Genomic DNA, 13,021 nt, shown 5'->3' with positions numbered 1-13,021 from the left:
CATTAGGCCTAATTCTATCTGTAGGTCTAGTTAGGGGCCTATATGTCTATGTTTCAGCGAAGTGTTTACCATGCTCGAGTAGGCCCCTAGATAACGCCTACATTTCCTTGAGTGAAGACGTGTTAGGGCCTATGTCCAATTGGGGCAAAACGGAACCCAGTTGTGGGACAAAACGCCCGGGGCAAAACAAAACCCTGTTCCGTTATGCCCCAGACCTAGGGGTCCGTTTTGCCCCATACCCGATTTTTTAGAAATAGGTTGCATGCATAATGCATCGTAGCATATAGGTCATGCAGTATACAGCTCAAAGCTAGTACCTTCGTGTTTACAATTATACACAATTATTTGTAAAATTTCAGCACATTAAACATCTACATATCTTACATCAGACGGGTAGTAATTTTTTGACTTGATCTTGCTCGAATGTCAGTGGATTGTTTCAGATAAAATTTTTGTTGTTAATCCTCGTAGCCATAGGCCTACTTAATTGTGTTCCTCAATATAATTTGCATAGACGGCAGTATTGCCAAGGCCTATTTTTCCATGTGGTTCCGTTTTGCCCCGGGGGTCCGTTATGCCCCACCTTCCCCTACTTGGAAAACCACCTTTATCGACCTCAAACCAACATGTACCTTTTCCCAGTGGGCACAAACGTCGGAACGTTGTGTAGGCCTATAATGCTCTTTTGACGCTAATTGGTTCATTTAACGTTGTAAGAGACCGATCGGTATTTACGCCGGGGGGGGGTGTAGGCCTAATGGGCGTTTTGGAATAAATATCGACAATTAACATTTCGCGTTTCCCCCTCGCGTACGCTCAAAGGCCAAAAAGTGTGGTTCTCGATTTAAGAAGGATAACCCTACGTCTTGTACAAAATACAATGGCAGCGCCCACGCCCGAAGGCATGATCAAAGGTGTTGTGTGGAATTTACAATGTTATGCGCGTTTTCAACCAAAGGAAGGCCATTCTGGTAGTGGCGAGGAAAACAAAAGCGTTCAGAATGTCACCGGGAAATGGAAGGTATGCGTTAATCATGGAAAAGAGGACTATTAATTAAGTAAGGTGTGCTGTGTATTGTTTGAATGTTTCAATTGCATGACTTGCTTGCACACTCAGATTGCATGTTAGTGCCTAGCCTAGCTTGTTCACGTAACGGTTGCGTTGCCCCACTGGCCTACTAGGCTACGTAGGCTACATTGCATATGGCTGATCGGAGTGTTATCGTCAGAGCACCTCGGACTAGTCAGTGCAGTGACTTGACATGACATCCTGATGACATGCTTGATTTGCAAATACCGCCGTGAGTTTAACACGGTAGGCCTATTATGATATGCACTAGTAGGCCTACTAGGGGCCTATTATAATAGCGCCTATGTAAGCCAACTATGAGTACACTGGTGTCTCTTTAATACGCTTTTTCAGTTTTTGTATTTTGTACCTGTAGTTAATCTGCTGCTCTCACGTGTAGGCCTACACATGGCCGGTAGCATGATCATGGTGATGGGAGTCTAGCCTGTGTTGACTGGCATGGCAGTTGCTACAGTAAGCCTACTTCAGGGTATACTAGAGTACATGTATGCATGAACGTTAGACAGACTAGTGTAATGTATTATTAAGTATCGTCTGTTTAGATCTATGTGTTTGTTGCAGCAGCACCGTTACCGACGAAACCACACTGAGATTGAGATTAAGATCTACTTAGGCCTAGATGCTGTTGTAATTTTAACATAGGCCTAGCGATTTATGCTTTTATAAAGCAACATATTAAATATAGCGATCATGCTAAAATCAAGATAAATTATTATAACAATAGTCAGTCTTTTGTAGCATAGGCCTAAACATATTAGGCTTAGTACTTACTTAGTAGCCCTAGAAAGGCTACCACCAGCATAGACATACCTATTACCACTTGTTTGTCTGTGACCACCAGGCTCAGCTGCTCACATGACGAGTCTCATTTGCATGATTTGGGTCATCTTCTGGTTTTTTTTGTGCTTGCTTTTATTCTTTAGCCCTAGGCCAATGCTACACAATTAATTTAAAAATATGGTATACGGTATAAGGGTGTTTCCACAGTAATGAGACCCCTTTTGGTTATTTTGCCCTAATCTTTTTTTCCTATTTACTTTCAGATTTTAATTATGGCCATTGTTAATCTTCATGAGTAAGGAGATAGCGAGCAAAAAATCAATATCCTACCTCAATTTTGAAAAATTTGTCCATGTAAACCTATATATGGGGAAAATTAGTAACGGTTGTAATATATTTGTTGTATTGACAGTTCTTGACGCACAAGAGGACGAAAAATGAATAAAAGACTGAGCGTTGAAAAATTGACTATGTATGATCTTTGGTTTAATTTTCTTAACACCATTGATTGCTTCATAATAAACCAGGTGCAGGCACTGTTTGATCCATACCATGGCTAGGAGATGGGTTACAATGTCGTAACAGTTGTAACGTGCGTCAATGTTACAACCGTTACAATTTCAGACAAAATGTCATGAAACTAAAAAAATTAACAATATTTCATTTTTTTTTCATATTATCCAAGGTGTCATAATAAAGTTGGTTATGAAAATTATGAAATACTCACTTCTATGTAAATATATAGTTCAGGAGATCTCTTGACGCACAAAAGTGGCATATTTCTGTGCGTCAATGTCAAAATGACATATAACTTACAAAATGAACCAAGTAAGGTTTTGTCTTATGATTGTCATAGTTCCTCTTATTATAACAAACCTGGATAAAACGATGAAATATCATTCATTGTTAATGTTTCATAACATTTAATGTTGTAACGGTTGTAACATTTTATCGGTTGTAACATTGACGCACATTGCAACCTTATGACTTTTTACCCACATCCTAACCCTGATATGGATCACAGAGTACCTACACTTGGTTTGTATAGGGTACACAACTTAATCGAAAACTATTTAACGAAATGTAAAATTGTAAAAATTTATGAGTAACCTTATTTGTTTTACAAATCTGGACCAATTTGTAGTGTCACACATCATTGCGTTCGGTCACAATGGTTCATTATGTAAAAAAGAGGCAGTTGCACCTTAGTCCATAGGAGTCAATTTTCAAACAATACAGTATGTCAGGTCTGTTCATGTGTTTGTAATATATGGCAATGAAACGTAAAGTCTAGATGTTCAGTAGGGAATGTGTCCTCCTACACTGTTAAAAAGTGCATTACAACGTCGGCACATGCTGTTTATTAAAGTCTGAATCCAGCCTGGTTCAGCCAAATTCACAATTGGCATGTCCTGAAGATTCAGGACCATTTTTATTCACCTGTACTTGGGCCTGGTGGAAGGGAAAAAAGAACATACAGACATGGTCCACCAGACCTCATCTTAATTACGGTAACCAAGATAGATGCAAAGATACAATCAGATTATGATAATGGGATTTAAATAATACCGCCCCACCACGACAATAGGCCCCAACCAATACCTCTGTTAAAAAATAATTAAAAAAAAGAGCAAATGCTACGCACTACCAAGAGTGATGAAAAAGGCAAGCAGAAAAAGAAGTGGTAGCCCAGCAAAAGCATGAAAACACAAAGACAATTGTTGGGTCCCCCTGCCATGGGTGGGCAGAATCAGCACCATACAACATGCATAATAAGATCTATTGTGGGATTTGTGTTTTTGTGTAGGGATGTTCTACACAAAAACACAAATCCCATCCAAACACCCCATCAACAGTCAACGCACCCACCCACCCACCCATCCCCCAACATGCAGGACAAGTGACAAAACAAAACACAGAAAACTTTCCCATATCATTGCATGCCATTGTTAGTAGTTCTAGGTCTTTTCCAACAGTGCTTGAGGAAAGGAGGCGGCCCCTTAAAAATATTAATTAATTAATCAATTTACTTTTATTTCCAGTATTTTCCACCAACAGATAAGGATTCACTTACTCTATCTGTACAAGAAGGATATCACTTAGTTATAAGCAATGGTCCTACCATACTTGTAAGTCAATTCGTATATTTCGGATATTAGTTATAAGCAATGGTCGTACCATACATGTAAGTCAATTCTTATAGGATAACACTTCGTTATAAGCAATGGTCCTACCATACTTGTAAGTCAATTCTTATAGGATATCACGTAGTTATAAACAATGGTCCTACCATACTTGTAAGTCAATTCTTATTGGATAACACTTCGTTATAAGCAACGGTCCTACCATACTTGTAAGTCAATTCTTATAGGATATCACGTAGTTATAAACAATGGTCCTACCATACTTGTAAGTCAATTCTTATAGGATAACACTTCGATATAAGCAATGGTCCTACCATACTTGTAAGTCAATTCTTATAGGATATCACGTAGTTATAAACAATGGTCCTACCATACTTGTAAGTCAATTCTTATAGGATAACACTTCGTTATAAGCAACGGTCCTACCATACTTGTAAGTCAATTCTTTAAGATATCACGTAGTTATAAACAATGGTCCTACCATACTTGTAAGTCAATTCGTATAGAATATCATTTAGTTATAAGCAATGGTCCTACCATACTTGTAAGTCAATTCTTATAGGATATCACATAGTTACAAGCAATGGTCCTACAATACTTGTAAGTCAATTCTTATAGGATATCACTTAGTTATAAGGAATGGTCCTACCATACTTGTAAGTCAATTCTTATATGATATCACGTAGTTATAAGCAATGGCCCTACCATACTTGTAAGTCAGTTCTTATAGGATATCACTTAGTTAAAAGCAATGGTCCTACCATACTTGTAAGTCAATTCTTATAGGATAACACTTAGTTATAAGGAATGGTCCTACCATACTTGTAAGTCAATTCTTATAGGATATCACTTAGTTATAAGGAATGGTTCTACCATACTTGTAAGTCAATTCTTATAGGATATCACTTAGTTATAAGGAATGGTCCTACCATACTTGTAAGTCAATTCTTATATGATATCACGTAGTTATAAGCAATGGCCCTACCATACTTGTAAGTCAGTTCTTATAGGATATCACTTAGTTAAAAGCAATGGTCTTACCGTACTTGTAAGTCAATTCTTATAGGATAACACTTAGTTATAAGGAATGGTCCTACCATACTTGTAAGTCAGTTCTTATAGGATATCACTTAGTTAAAAGCAATGGTCCTACCATACTTGTAAGTCAATTCTTATAGGATATCACTTAGTTAAAAGCAATGGTCCTACCATACTTGTAAGTCAATTCTTATAGGATATCACTTAGTTATAAGGAATGGTCCTACCATACTTGTAAGTCAGTTCTTATAGGATATCACTTAGTTATAAGCAATGGTCCTACCATACTTGTAAGTCAATTCTTATAGGATAACACTTAGTTATAAGGAATGGTCCTACCATACTTGTAAGTCAATTCTTATAGGATATCACTTAGTTATAAGGAATGGTCCTACCATACTTGTAAGTCAATTCTTATAGGATATCACTTAGTTATAAGGAATGGTCCTACCATACTTGTAAGTCAGTTCTTATATGATATCACGTAGTTAAAAGCAATGGTCCTACCATACTTGTAAGTCAGTTCTTATATGATAACACTTAGTTATAAGGAATGGTCCTACCATACTTGTAAGTCAATTCTTATAGGATATCACTTAGTTATAAGGAATGGTCCTACCATACTTGTAAGTCAGTTCTTATAGGATATCACGTAGTTAAAAGCAATGGTCCTACCATACTTGTAAGTCAGTTCTTATAGGATATCACTTAGTTATAAGGAATGGTCCTACCATACTTGTAAGTCAATTCTTATAGGATATCACTTAGTTATAAGGAATGGTCCTACCATACTTGTAAGTCAGTTCTTATAGGATATCACTTAGTTATAAGCAATGGTCCTACCATATTTGTAAGTCAATTCTTATAGGATAACACTTAGTTATAAGGAATGGTCCTACCATACTTGTAAGTCAATTCTTATAGGATAACACTTAGTTATAAGGAATGGTCCTACCATACATGTAAGTCAATTCTTATAGGATATCACTTAGTTATAAGGAATGGTCCTACCATACTTGTAAGTCAATTCTTATAGGATATCACTTAGTTACAAGCAATGGTCCTACCATACTTGTAAGTCAATTCTTATATGATATCACGTAGTTAAAAGCAATGGTCCTACCATACTTGTAAGTCAGTTCTTATAGGATATCACTTAGTTATAAGCAATGGTCCTACCATACTTGTAAGTCAATTCTTATAGGATATCACTTAGTTATAAGCAATGGTCCTACCATACTTGTAAGTCAGTTCTTATAGGATATCACTTAGTTATAAGGAATGGTCCTACCATACTTGTAAGTAAATTCTTATAGGATATCACTTAGTTATAAGGAATGGTCCTACCATACTTGTAAGTCAATTCTTATAGGATATCACTTAGTTATAAGGAATGGTCCTACCATACTTGTAAGTCAATTCTTATAGGATATCACGTAGTTAAAAGCAATGGTCCTACCATACTTGTAAGTCAGTTCTTATAGGATATCACTTAGTTATAAGCAATGGTCCTACCATACTTGTAAGTCAATTCTTATAGGATATCACGTAGTTAAAAGCAATGGTCCTACCATACTTGTAAGTCAGTTCTTATAGGATATCACTTAGTTATAAGGAATGGTCCTACCATACTTGTAAGTCAATTCTTATAGGATATCACGTAGTTAAAAGCAATGGTCCTACCATACTTGTAAGTCAATTCTTATAGGATAACACTTCGATATAAGGAATGGTCCTACCATACTTGTAAGTCAATTCTTATATGATATCACGTAGTTAAAAGCAATGGTCCTAGCATACTTGTAAGTCAATTCTTATATGATATCACGTAGTTAAAAGCAATGGTCCTACCATACTTGTAAGTCAATTCTTATAGGATGTCACGTAGTTAAAAGCAATGGTCCTACCATACTTGTAAGTCAGTTCTTATAGGATATCACTTAGTTATAAGAAATGGTCCTACCATACTTGTAAGTCAGTTCTTATAGGATATCACTTAGTTATAAGGAATGGTCCTACCATACTTGTAAGTCAATTCTTATATGATATCACGTAGTTAAAAGCAATGGTCCTACCATACTTGTAAGTCAATTCTTATAGGATATCACTTAGTTATAAGGAATGGTCCTACCATACTTGTAAGTCAATTCTTATATGATATCACGTAGTTAAAAGCAATGGTCCTACCATACTTGTAAGTCAATTCTTATAGGATATCACGTAGTTAAAAGCAATGGTCCTACCATACTTGTAAGTCAGTTCTTATAGGATATCACTTAGTTATAAGCAATGGTCCTACCATACTTGTAAGTCAGTTCTTATAGGATATCACTTAGTTGTAAGCAATGGTCCTACCATACTTGTAAGTCAATTCTTATAGGATATCACTTAGTTATAAGGAATGGTCCTACCATACTTGTAAGTCAATTCTTATAGGATATCACGTAGTTAAAAGCAATGGTCCTACCATACTTGTAAGTCAATTCTTATAGGATATCACTTAGTTATAAGCAATGGTCCTACCATACTTGTAAGTCAATTCTTATAGGATATCACTTAGTTATAAGGAATGGTCCTACCATACTTGTAAGTCAATTCTTATAGGATATCACGTAGTTAAAAGCAATGGTCCTACCATACTTGTAAGTCAATTCTTATAGGATATCACATAGTTACAAGCAATGGTCCTACCATACTTGTAAGTCAATTCTTATAGGATATCACGTAGTTAAAAGCAATGGTCCTACCATACTTGTAAGTCAGTTCTTATAGGATATCACTTAGTTATAAGCAATGGTCCTACCATACTTGTAAGTCAATTCTTATAGGATATCACTTAGTTATAAGGAATGGTCCTACCATACTTGTAAGTCAATTCGTATAGGATATCACTTAGTTATAAGCAATGGTCCTACCATACTTGTAAGTCAGTTCTTATATGATATCACGTAGTTAAAAGCAATGGTCCTACCATACTTGTAAGTCAGTTCTTATATGATAACACTTAGTTATAAGCAATGGTCCTACCATACTTGTAAGTCAATTCTTATATGATATCACGTAGTTATAAGCAATGGTCCTACCATACTTGTAAGTCAATTCTTATAGGATATCACTTAGTTATAAGGAATGGTCCTACCATACTTGTAAGTCAGTTCTTATATGATATCACGTAGTTAAAAGCAATGGTCCTACCATACTTGTAAGTCAGTTCTTATATGATAACACTTAGTTATAAGCAATGGTCCTACCATACTTGTAAGTCAATTCTTATATGATATCACGTAGTTATAAGCAATGGTCCTACAATACTTGTAAGTCAATTCTTATATGATATCACGTAGTTAAAAGCAATGGTCCTACCATACTTGTAAGTCAATTCTTATAGGATATCACTTAGTTATAAGGAATGGTCCTACCATACTTGTAAGTCAGTTCTTATAGGATATCACTTAGTTATAAGCAATGGTCCTACCATACTTGTAAGTCAATTCTTATATGATATCACGTAGTTATAAGCAATGGTCCTACAATACTTGTAAGTCAATTCTTATATGATATCACGTAGTTAAAAGCAATGGTCCTACCATACTTGTAAGTCAATTCTTATATGATATCACGTAGTTAAAAGCAATGGTCCTACCATACTTGTAAGTCAATTCTTATAGGATATCACTTAGTTATAAGCAATGGTCCTACAATACTTGTAAGTCAATTCTTATAGGATATCCCTTAGTTATAAGCAATGGTCCTACCATACTTGTAAGTCAATTCTTATAGGATATCACTTAGTTATAAGCAATGGTCCTACAATACTTGTAAGTCAATTCTTATAGGATACTTAGTTATAAGGAATGGTCCTACCATACTTGTAAGTCAATTCTTATAGGATATCACTTAGTTATAAGGAATGGTCCTACCATACTTGTAAGTCAGTTCTTATAGGATATCACTTAGTTATAAGCAATGGTCCTACCATACTTGTAAGTCAATTCTTATATGATATCACGTAGTTATAAGCAATGGTCCTACCATACTTGTAAGTCAATTCTTATAGGATATCACTTAGTTATAAGGAATGGTCCTACCATACTTGTAAGTCAGTTCTTATATGATATCACGTAGTTAAAAGCAATGGTCCTACCATACTTGTAAGTCAGTTCTTATATGATAACACTTAGTTATAAGCAATGGTCCTACCATACTTGTAAGTCAATTCTTATATGATATCACGTAGTTATAAGCAATGGTCCTACAATACTTGTAAGTCAATTCTTATATGATATCACGTAGTTAAAAGCAATGGTCCTACCATACTTGTAAGTCAATTCTTATAGGATATCACTTAGTTATAAGGAATGGTCCTACCATACTTGTAAGTCAGTTCTTATAGGATATCACTTAGTTATAAGCAATGGTCCTACCATACTTGTAAGTCAATTCTTATATGATATCACGTAGTTATAAGCAATGGTCCTACAATACTTGTAAGTCAATTCTTATATGATATCACGTAGTTATAAGCAATGGTCCTACCATACTTGTAAGTCAATTCTTATATGATATCACGTAGTTAAAAGCAATGGTCCTACCATACTTGTAAGTCAATTCTTATAGGATATCACTTAGTTATAAGCAATGGTCCTACAATACTTGTAAGTCAATTCTTATAGGATATCCCTTAGTTATAAGCAATGGTCCTACCATACTTGTAAGTCAATTCTTATAGGATATCACTTAGTTATAAGCAATGGTCCTACAATACTTGTAAGTCAATTCTTATAGGATATCACTTAGTTATAAGGAATGGTCCTACCATACTTGTAAGTCAATTCTTATAGGATATCACTTAGTTATAAGGAATGGTCCTACCATACTTGTAAGTCAGTTCTTATAGGATATCACTTAGTTATAAGCAATGGTCCTACCATACTTGTAAGTCAATTCTTATATGATATCACGTAGTTATAAGCAATGGTCCTACCATACTTGTAAGTCAATTCTTATAGGATATCACTTAGTTATAAGCAATGGTCCTACCATACTTGTAAGTCAATTCTTATAGGATATCACTTAGTTATAAGCAATGGTCCTACCATACTTGTAAGTCAATTCTTATAGGATATCACTTAGTTATAAGCAATGGTCCTACCATACTTGTAAGTCAATTCTTATAGGATATCACTTAGTTATAAGCAATGGTCCTACCATACTTGTAAGTCAATTCTTATAGGATAACACTTAGTTATAAGGAATGGTCCTACCATACTTGTAAGTCAATTCTTATAGGATATCACTTAGTTATAAGCAATGGTCCTACCATACTTGTAAGTCAATTCTTATATGATATCACGTAGTTAAAAGCAATGGTCCTACCATACTTGTAAGTCAATTCTTATAGGATATCACTTAGTTATAAGCAATGGTCCTACCATACTTGTAAGTCAATTCTTATAGGATATCCCTTAGTTATAAGCAATGGTCCTACCATACTTGTAAGTCAATTCTTATAGGATATCACTTAGTTATAAGCAATGGTCCTACCATACTTGTAAGTCAATTCTTATAGGATAACACTTAGTTATAAGGAATGGTCCTACCATACTTGTAAGTCAATTCTTATAGGATATCACTTAGTTATAAGCAATGGTCCTACCATACTTGTAAGTCAATTCTTATATGATATCACGTAGTTAAAAGCAATGGTCCTACCATACTTGTAAGTCAATTCTTATAGGATATCACTTAGTTATAAGCAATGGTCCTACCATACTTGTAAGTCAATTCTTATAGGATATCACGTAGTTATAAGCAATGGTCCTACAATACTTGTAAGTCAATTCTTATAGGATATCCCTTAGTTATAAGCAATGGTCCTACCATACTTGTAAGTCAATTCTTATAGGATATCACTTAGTTATAAGCAATGGTCCTACCATACTTGTAAGTCAATTCTTATAGGATAACACTTAGTTATAAGGAATGGTCCTACCATACTTGTAAGTCAATTCTTATAGGATATCACTTAGTTATAAGCAATGGTCCTACAATACTTGTAAGTCAATTCTTATAGGATATCACTTAGTTATAAGGAATGGTCCTACCATACTTGTAAGTGAATTCTTATAGGATATCACGTAGTTATAAGCAATGGTCCTACAATACTTGTAAGTCAATTCTTATAGGATATCCCTTAGTTATAAGCAATGGTCCTACCATACTTGTAAGTCAATTCTTATAGGATATCACTTAGTTATAAGCAATGGTCCTACCATACTTGTAAGTCAATTCTTATAGGATAACACTTAGTTATAAGGAATGGTCCTACCATACTTGTAAGTCAATTCTTATAGGATATCACTTAGTTATAAGCAATGGTCCTACCATACTTGTAAGTCAATTCTTATATGATATCACGTAGTTAAAAGCAATGGTCCTACCATACTTGTAAGTCAATTCTTATAGGATATCACTTAGTTATAAGCAATGGTCCTACCATACTTGTAAGTCAATTCTTATAGGATATCACGTAGTTATAAGCAATGGTCCTACAAGACTTGTAAGTTAAATCTTATATGATATCACTTAGTAATAAGCAATGGTACTTCAATACTTGTAAGTCAATTCTTATAGGATATCACGTAGTTATAATCAATGGTCCAACCATACTTGTAAGTTACGAGTAATTCTCATAGGATATCACTTATAGTTATAAGCAATGGTCCTACCATTTTTATATGATATCACTAATGGTTCTACCATACTTGAAAGGCAATTCATATAGGATATCACTTAGTTATAAGGAATGGTCCTACCATAATTGTAAGTCAATTCTTATAGGATATCACTTTAATAGTATAAACAATGGTCATACCATACTTGTGAGTCAATTCTTGATAGAATATATCACTTTTAACAATATAGGGTAAGATGGGTTAAGTGGGACAGTGGGGTAAGTGGGACACTTACTATACTAGTACTTTCTACAGCACTAAATCCACCAATACGATACCGAATGGTGAAAATATGTATGCTATAATTTCTCTGCTTAATATTGGAATTTATTTGGTATTTGAGCTGCTGGAGATGCTTGAGACCAACACTACCTTGACGTGGTGGCCAACTTTGTGGAATAATACTTATTTATTACCAAATGTTTAAAAGCCTTTGCTGAGAATTAGGAGAAATTGAGATATAATATATTTCATTTACCATAAAAAAAGAACGTTTTTTACAAGCCTGATAGCAGAAAATCACGATGAAATCATGCAATTTAACCAATTAGGGTCTATTTAGTATGGTGTCCCACTTACCCCATCCACTTGGGGTAGGTGGGACAGTGGTTCTTGAAATTAAATTGCCACCAACAAGCTCAAAAATTAAATTAATACTGAAAGTACTGATTGTACTTGAATTATAAAGTCCAATCTTTATTCATTTACATGAGTTTTATATCCAATAATATCCTTAAGTGTCCCACTTACCCCATCTTACCCTAAGTACCTTTAATGATCAATTTTAAAGTTCATTGATGGATAGGTCTTATGAAAAACAAGTTCAAGAAATGTAATTAAAAATCTACTTTCTTGTACTTTTCCTAATAAACGTTTTCTCAATGATTGATCCATCAGGAGACATGTTTTCTGCGAAATGTATCGGAGTCCCTAAGAGCATTTACCAAGACCGACAGTATCTTATTTGTGCAAAAAATCAAGGTAGGGCCTATGTGAAATTGATTGGGAATAAGATAACGAATACTTAAAGATGAAGATCGGGAAGAAGCTTGAAGAAGATGATGAAAAAGAAAGAATTGGAAGAGGACTAACTAAATATAATGAAGAGAAGTGGAAGAAAACAGAAAAAGAAAAAAGATCAGGAGAACAAAGGCAATAAAAAGATAAAGTTGTATACTCTCCCCAAAGACATTTTGAAATAAATTAAAAAGTTTTGTTACAAAATTAAAATATTG

The 13,021-nt window shown here is 34.7% G+C and overlaps 1 long non-coding RNA gene across 1 annotated transcript; it reads left to right on the top strand.

Moving 5' to 3' along the window:
• Positions 1-931: 931 nt before the first annotated feature.
• On the top strand, positions 932-12,767 carry LOC140162351 (uncharacterized). Its single transcript, XR_011860250.1, has 3 exons — positions 932-1,021; positions 3,913-3,999; positions 12,684-12,767. It is a non-coding gene; the product is annotated as an uncharacterized lncRNA (long non-coding RNA).
• The last annotated feature ends 254 nt before the right edge of the window (positions 12,768-13,021 follow it).

Source organism: Amphiura filiformis, chromosome 10, assembly GCF_039555335.1.
Source record: "Amphiura filiformis chromosome 10, Afil_fr2py, whole genome shotgun sequence".
Lineage (NCBI taxonomy): Eukaryota > Metazoa > Echinodermata > Ophiuroidea > Amphilepidida > Amphiuridae > Amphiura > Amphiura filiformis.
Note: the sequence above shows the minus strand (reverse complement) of the source record. Positions and strands in the feature narration are given on the sequence as shown.